This window comes from Myodes glareolus, chromosome 20 (genome assembly GCF_982192425.1).
Source record: "Myodes glareolus chromosome 20, mMyoGla1.1, whole genome shotgun sequence".
Taxonomy (NCBI): domain Eukaryota; kingdom Metazoa; phylum Chordata; class Mammalia; order Rodentia; family Cricetidae; genus Myodes; species Myodes glareolus.
The window spans coordinates 25,132,321-25,146,713 of record NC_142045.1 but is presented as its reverse complement, the minus strand read 5'-3'; the positions used below and the strand labels follow the sequence as shown (position 1 = coordinate 25,146,713).

General features: G+C 38.5%; 1 protein-coding gene across 6 annotated transcripts in view; it reads left to right on the top strand.

Moving 5' to 3' along the window:
- The window catches only part of Mbnl1 (muscleblind like splicing regulator 1), a 176,246-nt gene that overhangs the window by 74,913 nt on the left and 86,940 nt on the right, over positions 1-14,393 (top strand). Inside the window, exon 1 of one of the 6 annotated variants that reach the window (XM_048424794.3) lies at positions 14,113-14,282. The exons of the other annotated variants lie outside the window; for them this stretch is intronic. The gene's annotated coding sequence lies outside the window, so the exon portion shown is untranslated. Of the gene's footprint in view, positions 1-14,112; positions 14,283-14,393 lie in introns of those variants that run through there. 6 annotated transcript variants of the gene reach the window in all.

The window sequence follows — 14,393 nt, the reverse complement described above, 5'->3', positions numbered from 1 at the left end:
TTCCTCAGTTGCTCTCTAATTGATTCACTGAGTCTGTGTCAGTCACCGAAGCTAGAGCTCTGTGGTTTGGTTTCTACATCCTGCAGACATGTCCCAGGTTCCTCATCTGTGCCTCCCGATTGCACCTGAAGTATAGATGCCTAGCACCCTTGACTGAGCTTTCTCCCTAGCTCCCAAACTCAGGTAATTCATCTCTTTATATAAAGGATACCTTAAGCATGCTACCATGCTCATCCTTGTCTGGTAATGAATGTCAGTTTTCATTCTAGCACTTCACTTGGCTCCAATTAATCAGCTCCAAGGCACGAGCCAAAGCACAGTCAGAGAAGGATCTTCAGAAGACAAGTTTCTCTAGATAAAACCAGGATTCACAGTGCACATGGTTACGATGGCGCTCCCCCTCTGCTTGCTGTCTCTCAGTAAAGACTTGTTTTGTTAATCCTATGATGTTATGGTCCTCGATGTGTTTTTAATGAATTTGCTTTTGGTTGAGCTGATGGTGGCATGTACTGGGGCATTCTGACCCATAACCTTTTGCCACCCCTGACTTGTTTCACAACTGTATGAATTTTGAGAAGTTTTTTGAAATGCATATTAAATATTGGCCTCAATCACCCTTTTAGGAATTTTAACAGCAAAATTTTGAAAGCACTGTCTTAAAGGAAGAAGGAATATGAGGGGTGGTGTAGACCAGACAACGTGCATATGCCTTGGAAAGTCTTTTTGTCCTTGCTGAGGGCCCAGTGTATGAAAATAGGCTACACTATAGTGGATGGGAGTCAGTATTCTATGGTTTTCCTGCAGTGTGTCCAAGGGCATTCTGTTCCAGGTTTCTATGCAACATCTATGGCCCTTAGAAATGTGCATTTTCTTACCCCACTATTTGCTCTATTTCTCAACTTAGTCAGAACCTCTAACAGACAGCATTAGATGCTTTCTACAGCTCTATACTCCTGATTAACAACGCTTGCTTTACCATAGCTCAGTAGGGCTGTACTAAGGACTCTTCTCTGCGAAGGATAAAATTATCCAGGAACCTTGAAATGTTCTAGATGAATACAGAGCTGGCTTTTCTTCTTAGTACTGTGAGACAGTTTTAGAAGGCATGGTTTTAAAAAATTATCTTTCTTACCTTCCTTCTAAACTGGTGGATAGAAGATAAAGTAATTCATTTTATTAAATTTTTATTTTAAAATACTTCTTTCTTTTTTGCTGTTTGCCATGACCTTTGTTCTCAAAATGTAAAAGAACCTGTTGTACACTAACTGTGATAAGTATGTATCCATTTAATACAAATCCTTCTTTTTCCTATATCTTCCCTGTTGACGATAGGCTGTCCTGTCTGTACAGTGATGTATTGTCTTTTAAAACAATTACAATTTTGTTAGAAATATGGATTTCTGATAACTACTTAGTATTGTTTCATATTTTATTTGTTGTAGAGTTTCATGTCTTTGTATACTTTATTTCATTCTTATAAATCTTCAGATAATTCTGTCAAGCTACTTGAAAAAAACTACTTAATCATCTTTAAATTTCTAATTGTTCCTTTTGTTTAATAATGAAGTGATTAGAAAGGATGATAATTTTGTAGAAGTTAAGGTCAGTCCTTTGTTCCTTCTCTTTGCTTTGAGGTTTACTTGTATAAAGTGCAGTAATCCTAGGTTCACCTGGTCCTGGAAAAGGCCGCCTCATACGGGTAGTCCAGCATGCCTAATGCTGTCAGGCTAGAACTCTGACTATAAATTCCATGATGTCCTAGGACACAGGGCAAAGGGATGGTTCTACTTAGGTTGTGGTGAGCTTTGACAGTTTGAGGAAGTCAACAAGCCAATTCTCTAGAGAAAGGCTTCTCAGGAAGTCGTGCTTAGAACGAGTTGAAATACTGTTCCAGAGAAAAGGTTACCATTGGTGGAAAAAGACAAATCTGAGAGTACTTGCACTTTGAGCTCAACTTTACCAGTAAAATGTATTTATCTTAAAAACACTCCTGAAAGGATTGCATTTAATGCGTTTCAAATTGATGAAGAAGGCTTGGAACCCCACAGGTAATTCTGGAGTACCGTTACCAGTTTTGGTTTGGCCATCATGTCAGAACTGTGGAGATTTTATTTCATAACGTGTGTGTTATATTCTAGTAGCATAAATAGTTATCAGCACAAGCAGAAAGATAAAGTGTTTTAGGCTTATAAAATTAATGCAGATATCTTCCACTGTCTGGTTCAATACTCCATTTGAATTAAAGTAGGTCTTGATCGATGGAAAATCATTTGCTGTGGGCTTACAGATCTCATTCTCCATAGCTTGGAAGATGTATTGGCCAGAAGCAACTGTTCACCTACACATAGTTCTTTCATGAGCTTGATGGATTTAGGCCCCAGGTTTATCATTACTGCATATGTCTGTGAAAAGACAAGCTGCAGTTTCATTTCTAAGCCATAACCAGCTACTAAGTCAGTTTGAGGAGTAAGAATAAATAAATAACAGACTCGAAGAACAGACCAAGATCACAGCCAGCTGTCAAAGTATAATACCCTGGTTTATTAGCTTTCATGGTTATTGTGATTTTCCAGTATTGGGTCAGTGTTTAAAATGTCATATACCACTTACCCTATTTTTATTTGGCTAGAGAAGAGGTTACCAACATTTTGAAGTAACCTAGAAGAGAAAGTAGATCGCAATGACTGCACAAAGTCCTCATTAGAGTAACAACAGAAACAAGTCATTGAGTAATCAGCCTTTTAAACAATAGTGTTTTGGGGTTTTTTTTTTTTTTTGAGGGGAAAAACACTTTAGCATTGAAAATTTAGGTGGTAGATTTTAACCACGTTTTTCAAGTATGTATTAAGATTTGCTATTTTTGCACTTTGTTGTGCATGTGACGTTTAAGAGTTTTGTTTAGTGTTTCGAGATGAGTTTCTTCTTGGCCACTTTCAGTATAAAATTCCCATGGACTACAGATCGCCGTCTGTGTAATCAGAAGAGGCCTCAAGAATGAGGCCACGTGATGTAGGCCTTTTACATATTAGGATACAGGGAATGTAGAGGGTCGGGCTTAATTATGTTCATCAATTTGTCAAGGTCACCCGGACCTCAGAAACATGAGTACTCGCCAAGTCAAGTAGAAAAACCTGATGATGCTGTCTTCATCCCATGAGGACAGCAACATCAGCTCTCCTGACAACTGAAAACCACTCTAGATCCAGCCCAACTGAAATTTTTTTTTTTTTTTAATAAAATGATGCTTTGTTTGTTGGTGCCTCAAAGTCCATACCATGCTTTGTCCTTAGACAACAAGTTCTTCCACATTTCGTTCATATTATGTATTAGAGAGTAGAGTATATTCTATAGTCAGTCTGTCTGGATTTTCTCGTATGCTCTTAAGCCCTAGAAGATTAGGAAGCTTCCCTTCATGAACTTTTGTCTGTGTGGTTCTAGGGATATTCTTCATATTCACCGAAGTGGAAGCAGTTATTTCTTCTTAACCATGACCAATAATTATTAGCTGATCTTAAATGCTTTTAAATTCAGCTTTAGGCCATCTATTTCCCTGCAGTTGGGAATCCCCTCTCTAAGGAACACAGTACCCTTCACGGGGGAGACTCCTCCCATAGCAGAGCTGTGAACATCTCTCTGGCAAGTTTCATGCACTTCTGAGTGGTTCTGGCAGAGTAAAGGATCCTTTCTTTTCTGTAAGTGAATTCCTGGATCAGGTCCTTTTTTGGAGTGAGTGCCTTTTTTTTTATGTTATCTTGCACTGGCTGCTCATAGGGACCTGCCTCCTTTGGCTGGCTGTACATCCCATGTCTCTCGGAGGAGTGATAAATTGTTCATTGCAGTGGCATAATGCAGTTATTTTGCTAAAATCATTAACACTTATTCACGAATGCTTTGTTAGAAGTGTGGGACTTTCACAGAGAATGTTTAACCTTCAGCAGCTGCACTTGAAGAAATTGCTGCATTATTGGTGCTTGCTTTGTTTTGTTACACTACTGAGAATATTGGGAATAGCTTTGGTCAGTTGTGTTAGATTTTGGGAAGAACGTTTAGAGTCCAGACGACAGCTCTTTTAGTGTTGTGTTAAATATAGAGTAAATAACACTAAAAAGGGAGTGGGGTATGTTACAGTGATCTGTGTATCCATGCTACACATAAAATACTAGAGAAACGTTTTCTAATTCTAAACACTATAGTTTGAAAATTTTCAAATCAAAGTAGGAGAGAATCCAAAGACACAAAATGCGTTCAGATTCTGCTAAACGCAGGTTTGATCGTCACTCTTCACCTCTCACCATCCTCGACAGAGATGTGATAGAAGCCATGTTTTATAAGTCATGAATGTTTTTCGAGAGAGGAAAACCACTCCAGATAAGAGTTGGTGCCAGCAGTTTTAGCACTTAAGCATCTGATTCTGGAGGCGGCTACGTTTATCCACTTTGGAAAAGGATCGTCAAGAGGGATTAAAAATTTAGCACTTGACACTTATTAAGGGTGAGAGTGGAATAATTATTTGTGTAGCTGGCGATGCTGCAGTCCGTTGGGCACGTTCTGTCTCTTGTCAAGGAACCTCACAGTTGTCGTCTCCCCAAGAATAAGTCTTGCTGTCACATGGCTGTAGGTGCTTCCTGATTATTTCTTACTGTGTGTGTTCTCAGAGGAGATATATCTTGTTAGAGTTCTAGAAAAGGACAGCTCTGTGCGCCACCTCTCCTGTTGTGCAGCAGCCTCCTACGTCAGAACAATGGGTCCTTGTTCTCCTGGTGCTCAGAAGAGCTGAGTGCCGGCAGATCCTTCCTGTTTCATCCATTGCGGTTGGTGGTGGTTATGGGGCTAGTTTGCTTTTCTTATCTTGAATGTTGGAGAATAAAAGGCCTAAGGGACAGCAGTTGAGCCTGGAATGCTCTTCTTCATCAGGCTGTGAAGCATTTGGTATTGTAACTGCAGTTGTGGGTTTTGCTTTTGCTTCCTTTTTGTGAGGCACACAGTAGCGTTATAAACTCAATCAAATCTGCCTTTAAATCCCTGAGGATTTTTGTTCTTTCTTTTAAAAATATGCACCTATCAAGTTCTTCCTAAGAGTCCCTTCACCCCTAATTTACAGCCTGTTCATTCTCATTTTGGAAAAGTCAGATAATGCTATTATATAGAAACTATTAAAATATTTTTTTATCATTTTTGAGATAATTATGTGGTTTTTCCCTTCCTTTTCCTCTATCCAAATCTGTTCATGCACCCCTCACCCTTTGTAAATTCATGACATCTTTTTCTGTTAATGTTGTATTTTTTATTAATGAAGACTGAACTTTATAAATTGTAAAAACACTGTCTTCTATACATAATATACAAATAGTCATGCATTTAAGAATGAACACTATACCTCATAAGAACACATTTTCACAGGCAAATGCTTCTGCACACATATTAGTCAATGCCAAATGAATGGAATGTTAGTAAATGAAAAGTTGTTATTTTAACCACCAAGTTGAAAGGATATTTCTCTCCAAGTTTTCTCCATGTCTTATCTAAAGGAGCTGCTCTCTCCTCTGCATCTCACTACAGGTGTTTCACCAGGCACAACAAATATAAATACTGTGAAAAAAATACAAACACCTTTATCAGTTCAATAAACTGTAAATAAAACTTTTCTATCTTACTTGAAGTTGCATTCTCTGTAAAAGAGTGTTCAGATGGATATTTCTGTAGATATGGCGCCAGGGGAAGATAATAAAAAAGATGAATTTGAAGCAGTCACCACTGAAGTGAATGCTGAGGGAACGGCCCCTGAGGGCATCAATTCTGGTATGAGTCTTTCTGATAACATGGTACCTGTAAGCGAAAAGATGCTTCTGACTGAGCATCCAGCAGGAGCGCAACACGAGGGGGAGAGCATTCAGTCTGCTTCAGGCTCATGTGAGGACGTGAACAAAGGAATGGAATATTACCAAGTGCCAGCGATAGCTATTGAAGACTGAAGTTGACAACACTGTCCTTGTTGTCAGTGTGTCTTTGCGTGTGAGCATATTCCTGAACACACACATACAAGCTACTCAGTTCGTGTAATGTTTCTGGTATGTAGATCTTTTCAGGGCTGCTGAGAGCAGAAGAAACAATTTCACTCAGGGTAGAGGATCCCGAATGATCAGCCCTGAAAACAATATAGAAAATGAAGTGACATTTTCATTGTCATTCTACTGTATAAAATTCAGTGAAAGAAGGGCATCACCAAACTACCCAGTCTCCTACTCCATATCTTTGTGAGGTTTTCAGCTCCCTCCCTGTCTGGGAACTTTTCAAAGTGAGGGTATTCCTTCCTTAGTCCCCGTGAATATTGACTAGCCACAGGACTGCAGGGCAGGTTGCAGATAAATACCATTTGACTTGTGTTGAATGTAAAGTAGAGTGGATTATGCAGTACTATCAAAATAAGATAACTCAACCATGCCCAAACCTTTCTCCAACCCCAAGATTAAAGTAACTATTTAATCAGTCATTACAGTTTAGTCATATATTTCATTAAAAATTGAAGAAGCCATGTTTTGAAAGTCTGTGTCAAAGAAATGAAAATAGCCATGAGCATAAAATGTCAAAAGTATTTTAATTTAATGTACTTAAGCTGGAATAGCACAATGATAAAAGTCCTCCTATATGTGTGTCCTGTTCTCAGTCTGAAGGATTGGACTGGAAAATACATTGCTTTAAGTAAATAAATTGGCAGAATTATTTTACAAACTGAACAGCAATATTATGGATTTTTTTTATTTTAATCATACCTGGGAGTTTTTCTCCCTAATGCAGAAAACTGAAACTGTGACCTTTGCTTTGGCATTTATAAGCATTTGGAGTACAAATCAATAATTAACTTGACCCCGTGAAATTTAGGGGTCATACTCGGGAGATCAAGAAAACACCAGATGCAGCGTGTACAGACAATGAAGCTCAGAAGCACCTTTCATATAAATGTAATAAGTGTATCAGTGTAACTAGTCTCATTTGTACTCAGAAGCCAGTTGATCTCTGGATTCTGTTAAATCAGCTGCAGGCTTCTGAAAACCAGATTTAGTAACAAGTCAGCAAAGGACTTGCCAGATGCCGAAAATGGGAACATACTGGCCACTTCACCTTACTGGTCACTAGATGCCTTTAGTATCGTATTCAGTTCTATGAGAAAGATAAATATTGTGTTTGAAATGTATCTAAAATAACGTTATTCATTGATAATTAACTTGATTATTGAGTGAGGGAACTTTAAAGTGATAAGATCCATGTGTTAATAATCTGACCTTCTCTATTATACCTGTAGAATTCGCTTTACTTATGTAATGCTGTTCATGTGTAACTAATGCTTTTAATGCTATAGTGTAAATATATTAATATTGATAAAAGTTCCTCATATACATCTATTCATGAGAGTACATAAGTTAAAATGTTTTATAGTAAAAATGTCTAGTCCTTTGATTGATCTTATTTTTTGATCCTATTGTGCAGTATTCATTTAATAACTGACATGCAGTTTGAAAATATAGGACATGCAAAAATACCCCTCCCTCCATTTTTGGTTACAATGTCTGTTGCTGACCCAGGTCAGATGGTTTCTATTAGCTATGCTTTTGTTTTCAGCGTCTCTAGTTAGTAGCACATCATCTTGTGAGCCCCAGAGAGACTAATAGGAATAGTGTAGTAGGAAATCCCTAAGTAATAATCACAGTGTATTCATCACCTTCTAAGAATGCTTTTTCAATGTCAGATGTCTTTAAGAGAAAGTATTTTCTTGAAGAATCTCAAATTTTCATTGCTTTAACGAATCACAGTATTCTCCTTAGGAACTTATTACCTTAGAATATACATTTAATATTTGCATAGGGTCCTGTACACTGCACCGATAACACTTGCAAACTGTCTTTTATTTATTCATTGTTCCACTGGCTCGTTCCTTTCACTCTCTCCGATTTTGTGTCCTGGAGCCGCTGGACTGTCTGCTTATCAGTGATGTCTCATTGGCAACTTAAGATTGGCTGTGGAAAGACAATTTATACCATGGAAATTGGCAAACACTACAATCCAAGGACAACTCCTTTTCCAGAGATCCTCTTTGAGAAAAATTAGCCTACGCTGAGTAGCCATGTAAAATTTCATTTTGATGTGTTCTCTCCACATTATAGAGATGTTTAGCACAGAACTTACTATTTCATGTACCAGCTGAACGACAGAATTTACCTTAGCCCTTCTTTGGTTCAGCTCCTGGTCTGTAATGTAGAAATAATAGTACCCCTCTTGTAACTGGGTGAGCTGAATAGTAAGTACACTGTCTTGCTGCACAGTGAGCACTTACCTGACCCTACCTCTTCCCTCGCTCTACTTTCAATGATATAGATATAATTTTAGATTTTTCTTTCAAAGATTTTTCTTTTTAGATAATTCATTTTCAAATACATGAAAACTTTTTTTTCAGGAAGACAAGAAGGCATTTCTATGTCAAATACGTGAACGTTTGCCCATGGATATAAGTACATTGATTTAGGCTGTCCAGGGTAGATTGTAAATAGCAAGTCCAGCTTAGAAATCAATTTTTGTATCTGTGATGCTGAAATAGAAATACAGCTTGATTATTTTCCTAGATATCAATTCTTCTCTCTCTTTTTTTAAATGTTATTTTACTGGGTGTGATGACAGGGAGTAAGTGGTTTTTTATTATTTCAATTTCGAAAATATACAAAATTAGATCAAAACATTTTAATAACCAATAGGTATATGTGTTTAAATTATATATACAGGCAAGCCAGCATTTTGTAGGCACATACTCATCATCCCTCAGTTAATAATAAACAATGCCCAGACAACCTTGCCTTTCCTGCATACATTTTTAGGAGGACCTCCAACTTCAAATTTCTTGGCCTTATTATCTAGAATCATGACAGTAAGATCCTTGGGAGTTGAGTAAATCACACTGACACAAAGAAACATAAATGACTGTTTCATTTAAATTAGTCATTTTGAAAGGAAAATTAAAATCAAGAATACTGGAAATCCCCCTAAGATGAATGCAAATGAGGTGATCCTGTGAGGTTCCTCTGTAGCTATGTGCAAGCTTCACTGGATGTCTAGTTTTAGAAAATAACTAAGTGAATAATGATGAAATGTTAGTTTTTCATCATTAAAGAAAAGTTTGGGGTTCTTAAGATAACTGTTGAATAATAAGCATGTAGATATCTAGAATTCATCCAAAATGTGCTATGGAAGTCTGGGGTTAGCAGCGTTTATGATTTTGTTTTGTTAGAAATGTAATTGCCTAACAATGCACTTCATTCATTACTGTTGCTTGTGTGTGGTGTTGTGTGGTTGGGCGTGTCAAGGCATGCCTGTACTCATCAGAGAACTACTTTGCGGGGTCAACTCTCTCCCCCACTATTCAGTAGACTAGACATGAGCAAATGCTGGCACCAGGTTAAGACAAGCACTTTTACCAGCCTGGCTGTATCAGCAGCCCTGGGAATGGAATTCTCCTGTGGATTTTAGCATGTCTTAAATAGTGATTGCATACATTGATGTCTTCTAGATATCTTTTCTAGTTCAGAAATAGTTCTTTTATGTACGTTTAAGTACTATAATGCAGCTATTACAATCACTTAAGGTTAAAGTATTAGGTAATGTCCTTGGCATAAAGTTTATTTTGCAATAGGAATGTAGACAATATAGAACTGCTACATTGAATTATTAATTGTGTGTAGACATATTTTTTGATATTACACAGAGGTGCTGTGAAGACATATTTTAAGTGGGGTGATATTTGTTGCTTTTTGTGGAAATTTTGAAGATGAGGGGATAATAGAAAGCTAGTTATGGTCTCTGGTAACACCAAGGATTAACTGAATTAAACTTTAAAGATCTGCAATTGGGTATTTATTTATGTCCTTCAAATTGTAGTTGCAAATTTGGTTGGACAAAGTAGTTTCACAAGAATAGCAAACAAGTTGATGACAAAATTTGTTAAAACATGAAGACTGTTTCAAACTGTTAACCGGAAGGCTAGCCCCAATGAGATTGGAGTTCCAGAAAGAGCTGGCAAAAGTAAATGTTATACAACACAGAAAGCATACCAGGCGGAGAGCTGACAGAGTGCAACAACAGGAAGATTAGTCACTTCTAGAAGGAAAAAAAAAAAAAAGGCGGGGCAGGGAGAGTGTATTTTAAGCAGGGATATTGACTAATATGCAGTTTTGAGCCCATTGGGGGCCACAGTGGCCAAAACAGGAAATTCCAGTAGCACCAAAGACCCAAATACCCAGGTAGAAAGTTTGTAAAAGCTGGGAATAGAGCAAAAATGGGGAAAGGTTAGGTTTGAGTTTAAGGAAGCATAAAATAAAAGGTTGGTAATGTTCCTCAGCGGAGCTGATTGGCTTTGCTCAGACCGCTGTGTTGGTTGTGGGGAAAGAAAGCCTTGCATGTTCTTCACAACACGTGAGGTCCCATTCGATAGTCCATACTAATAGAGACACTCTGAGTGTCCTGATTGAGTTTGCTCTTTGAAATAATTTTTGCTTGTATAGAACATTCAGTTATGCGCAATTAAAGAAGTACAGTTCTCCAAATATTCTGAGAATCATTTCTGTGGCCTCCCATAAGTGTTAGGAGTTGTTATCTGTATATTTTATCAATGGTACTTAGGAGCCCATAATTGAAAACCAGAAAGTAAGCTGGATGCAAGAATATAAACTGCAGACTGCATGCTATTAATTTATTTGACTCTTTAGTGAAGTATGGCCCACTGGCTTCAGTGATATATTTTTAGCGCAAGAGAAAGGTGGGTATTGGCAGGGACACTCTTCCTTATACTGCTTGGTCATTTGTGATGTCATTTGTTGTGTTGCATGTGTATCTGTCCTTAGTAGATATGTGATTCTTACTTGTCCATCTCTTAGTCGTTCTTATAAATTCTGTTCAGTGTTTTCTCGTTAGATATCAGGACACAATCTGCCCAATTTGAGATAACATCCCTTTCTCAGTTAAAAGTGTAAATTAGTGATGTGTAATAAAATAGAAGTAGAAAACTCACCTAATTTAGAGATCTTAGGTCTTTAATTTTGCATAGCTATAGGGGAATATATAATTCAGTGTCATTGTACTCATGGAAATGCAAACTGCAGTGAGCCGGTTTGCTCTGCTGGTCCTGCTACCAGTTGTTCTTTCCATTGTTCATGTGCACAAACTTTGCTAGCATCTCAGAAAATACCCAGGTAGTACAAATGCCAAATGCTCACTAAACCCTAACTTTCCCTGCCTTCCCCTGTCCCATGTGTAATGGAAAGAGAAATGTTTGTTTTCTAAACTGTAGAGACAAATCCTATCTCAAACCCTGAAAGTTCTTCCTTTTCCTGGAGTGGACACAGTAAGTCACCCTGAGTCACTTGAGAGTTTTCTTTAGCCAGTTTTATTTAAAGCATCACATTGTAAGGACATATGACTCAGGGGTGTGTAGTACAGTTAGAGAGTTTCACTTTTAGGGCACCATTCCCACACAAATCTCTCCTTACTAAATATTGGTGCATCTTTGTTTATCTACTTTGGAAGTGCACTGAAACCTCACCTGTTTGATCTATGTGACCTCTATTTGTGTTTATTAATATTTTGTTTTCATAAGAAGCCTTATTCAAGGAATTAGGTAAAAGGAATGGGCCCAGTAAGAGCTGATGGGTATAAAGAGTACCTCGCTTATTTATCTGCAAACCCTGGCTATACTGATTCTTGCATGTGAGTGAAATGTTTCCATAACTAGGTGCTTACACTTCACCCTTACCACCCGCACTGCCCCTGCCATCAACAGGAAATGACTTAACAGACTGTTCGAGCTCTGCATAGATTGAAAATCATAATTTGTAAGTCTCTGTCCCTATTTATATATGCTCTATGACGACAGAATTGACTGATGGATCTTCCTAGCTCTCACGTAATAATGTCAAGGTCATAAAATCATTTGAACAGGAGGCAAGATAGCAATATCATAAGTTCAGTGCCAACCTGGCCTCCGTTATTTGGACTCTGTCTACACATAAATCCTATAATCCTTCGTATACGAAAATCTGTTATTTCATTTTTCTTACCAAAAGGTGGTAGAATATACTTTTTTGGTAGCATTTTTTTTTGTGTGTTAAATCCAGTGTTCCTACTGGAGGCTGAGACAGATGTAAATCTGTTATTAATTGCTGAGCAAGTCAATCTCGTTCCTTGATATGACACACCACTGTGCAGGGGTGCTGTAGAGAAGAGAGCGGACTGGAAACCAGATAGAACTGTCCGTCTCCTTTCATGGACACTTCTGATTTTAGAAATAGTTGGGAATAAATAAACATGCATGGCATGTCACCTGAAGGGAGCCCACATAGGCACCTAAATAAGTTGTTGGTAAATGCTGCCCAGTGGCTTTTTTCTATAGCTCGTGGTGGAGCCGTCACCAGGGGAAAGCGCTTTCATCTAAAGAATGTATTACTCCTGGAGTTCTTGGATTCTTATGGTCTAAGCTTTACTAAATTTCAACTAAACAAGAAGCCAGCCATCCCACCCCCCCCCAAAAAAAAATCTGGACTTAGGCTCACAGCTGGAGAAAGAACTGCTTGGTGTCTGTATTATTTTTGCCTTACCCTGAGGGACCTGGCTGCATGATTTGAACTGCCTGGTGTGATAGACTTGTGCCCTCAGCTCCTTCAAGGACAGTCACTTCAGCTACTCAGTATTCAGGGGTTTCAGCTTGTATCTCATGGGGTGCCTCTTGGATTTCTTAAGCTCTGTATGAACTCATAATTATTGTCTCAGTCTTCACATAATTAAATCCACGGGCTGAGAGGGCATTTATATACCAGTGACTGCAGCAGTGGTCTCCCCGCAGAGTGAGCCCTGCTGGTAACAATGCCATTGTCTTGGTGGGGCTTCCGATGAGGTGATCTATTTAGAAACACGTGACAACTGGGTTAGTTCTTGACAGTCTAAGATTTGAGAACCATAAAACATTAGAGAAATGTGTTCACCTGTGCAAACGTCTGTTCCTATCTGTATGGTTCCAAAAGAAGTGGACGTTGGCAGGTCTTCTTCCCACCGTGGTTCTGGTCCGACCTGCCACCCCTTGCTCCCACTCTTGTTGGGTTCTAGAAGTCAGTTCACAAGAAGATGGGCAGAAGGTGACAGTGGCACAAGTGCATTCCCAAGTCTACATTTTTCCTGCTTTATCAGGGTTATGATCCCAGGTGGCAATTTATACCTGGCATTCACCTTGCTGTGTTGATGTCACACTCTGGAGAAGCATGCTAGGAGCCCTGGCATACAGGCTTCCAGTTTCACCAATAAGGATAATTTTCTACTATGCAGAGAATAGGGCTTTCATGTTCATAATTCTCTAGTAAGTCTGTGATAGTAATATATTAATCTCTTTTCACTTCCCCTTGAGCTATTTAAATTCCAAAGAATTAAATCTTGTTATCTTTTGTATCTGTATGATTGAACTTCTAGACAAATCACTTGAATGCCTGTTAATGATTCTACATGCTGCGTTATCCAGTCATATTCTAGTAGAAAGGAAGTGATCAATGACATCAGAATGGAAATGAAATATGGAAACAGAGAAGCATTGCTCGTTCCGTAAAAATCACAAGAACTAGTGTATCCTCGTGTCATTACAATGTTGTACAGGTTATGAAAACAGTGGCCTTTGCAAAAGTGTTTCTATTCCAGGAAGGCAGGTAGAGTATTATTTTAAAATTGACCAAAATGTTATGGTAGCAATTATTTTACATGGTAGCTTTCTTAAAGCAACAAGTTTTAGGTTAGTTAATTATTTGCTGGGGGAGAGGAAGGTAAAGCAAGCATGGAAGGGTAAGTGTGGTTTCCTTAGGATCAACGTGCATAGAATTGGAAACTTAGTATCTCATAGTAACAGTATTTGTGTCACTTGTTTGGAGAACAGATTTTAAGTATGATCGCAGGAAAACACCTGGTTTGATACTTAGTGTGGGATAAGTGCAAACACATGGGTAGTTCGTGTGCCTGTGGAACAAACAAGAATGCTTTGGCCAACATCTTGCAGGGTGTGGACCTGACACTCTTCCAGCTACTGCCGCCACCAACCGCTGCTAATACTGTGGCATGGAAAATGGCTGACCAGGAAACTCCCAACTGCTTTTAGTGCTATAGCAGTTATACCGGATGTGTTTAAGGGAAGCACCTTGGACCCTTTTTCAGTGGCAGAAACTGTATACTATCCATTGAAGATGAAGCGTGAAGTTGGCTAATGGATGCTGGTGAGTGAGGCAAGTGGGAAGGCAGCTAGCTAAGATGTTGTGAGATAGGCTAGCGTTTCAGGATTCCATGGGAAAAGAACCTTGGGAGCTCGGTTAAGAAAGGAGTGTTCT